The following is a 2108-nucleotide window of genomic DNA, read 5'->3' as shown; positions in this document are numbered from 1 at the left end:
ATTTTTCAAGAAATATAGTCCTTATTTTCTGCTGAGTGACTTTCTTCTTTCCATTTTTCTTTTGTAGATCCTTAATGAATTTGTGCAAATCTAACTACAGGATTAGTGGAGGTTAGTTATCCTTTGGCTAGAGGTGTATACTGTTAACATTCGTTGAATCGCACATTGGAGGATGTGGCTACTAGAATCATTATAGTTTATTTGGATAGAAGAAAACAAAACTGAAATGGGATGCACAGAAGGAACAAATATTTTCTTAAATCGAAGCTTTGAATAAACCTAGGAAGTGAAACTTGCCATCATATCTCCTTACATGTCTGAAATAAGGAACTTTTTGAAGTGGGACTGCTGAAGTCAGGGAAAATTGTTCTGTCAATGTGCTAGTTCTTTGGTGTGAGTTATATTTCTTTTATGTGGAGAAAAAGATGGAATCTCTTTTTGTGTTCATGTGCAAGAACTCCTTGGCAAAAGCCATAATGGAAAATAAAATTATCCTTTTTCATCTTGTGACAAAACTGTGTGTATCAAATTATTATAGCTGCATAACTAATTATTCCAAAGTTCGTGACATAAGATTTCAATAAACATTACTATCCCTTCCAATTATTGAGGGTCTGAAACATCTGACTGGGCTCTTCTGGAGATGGGTCTGTCAGTTCAAACTGAGATTACCAACATGCATTACAGGGCTGCAGTCTTCTGAAGGATTGACTGGGGCTGGAAGATCCATTTCAAAGTTTGCTCACATACCTGGCTGGCAAATTCGTGTTGATTATTGGTGAGAGGTTCTAGTTCCTTTCCAAGTGGGCATCTGTACAGGGCTGCTTCAATGTCTGTATGGCATATTGATGGCTTCTCCCAAAGGTTGATAAAAGAGATGAAGGCAGAAGCTTCAGTGTCTTTTTTGACCTAGCCTCAGAGGTCACACAGCATCATGTCCACAATATCTCACTTATCCAGAAATCAGCCTTATTCACTGTGGGAGGAAATTACACATACATGTAAATACAAGGAGATGAGAATCAGTGAAGTCTGTCTTAAAGACTGGTTAGCCCAGTCCATCTTTTGGCCTCTGGCGATTCATGCCTTCAAATTTGCTCCCTCATAAAGAATCTACTCCTTCTCTCCCAAGGCTCTCCAAATTCTTTCATTTCCAGTATCAGCTCAAATACAGGATCTTTTCTTTGAAATCAGGTTCAGGTATGGGTGAGATGTCTTGGGTGTGGTGCCTAGAATGCAGATCTTCTTGATCTGAGGACCTGTGAACTAAAGACCAGGTTCTTGCTCTCTGCTATCTCCATAAACCCAACAGACAATTGTGGCACAGGCATAGAATAACTGACATAGACCTTCATATTTATAATAGGGAAAAATGAGAGAGACAAAGTAGTCCCTGTTCCATAACATTTCTGAAATCTAGAGTTGCACATGTTGCCAGTTCTTTGATTCGGGGGCAGAGTCTGGGAATGATGTCTCCTGTCTCATTGACCCTTTCTGTTCAAGCTGGCAGTGGAGTACAGTTTTCTTAAAATACTTTTTGGGTCTCCTAGGAATGTTATTGAGTTAACTTCACTAGACAAAAGGCATACCTGCAAATACTTTGAACTAAATCCTTCCCTATGTGTGCTTCTGTTTGGGCTGCTAAGCAACACTGCCTTGTATTCTTCGAAGATATTATTTAGCACATAAGATCTCTGAGGCACTACCTATCTCTGAAATTTAGTAAAGGATTTATTGACACTCCCTTGGCTTTATCATTAGATCCTTGTGGTAGACAAAAGATGCCCTAATCTCTGAAACCTGTGAATATGTTCTAATACCATAGATGGCAAAAGGTAGTTTTGTGATATGATTAAGTGCAAGGTTTTAAAATGGGAAGATTATCCGGGATTGTCTAAGTGGGCCCAGTGTAATTATAAGGGTCCTTAAAAGGGAGCCAAGAGAGTCAAAGTCAGAGAAGGGGAGGTCAGAGTGATGTGGCCATAACCCAAGGAATGTGGACAGCTGCTAAAACTGCCGTCCCCAACCTCCGGGCTGCAAACCAGTTCCAGTCTGTGGCCTATTAGGAACTGGGCTGCACAGCAAAAGGTGAATGGCAGGTGGGTGAG

The sequence above is a fragment of the Propithecus coquereli genome, unplaced genomic scaffold, assembly GCF_000956105.1.
Source record: "Propithecus coquereli isolate 6110/MARCELLA unplaced genomic scaffold, Pcoq_1.0 Scaffold40, whole genome shotgun sequence".
NCBI classification, from domain to species: Eukaryota; Metazoa; Chordata; class Mammalia; order Primates; family Indriidae; genus Propithecus; species Propithecus coquereli.
Note: the sequence above shows the minus strand (reverse complement) of the source record.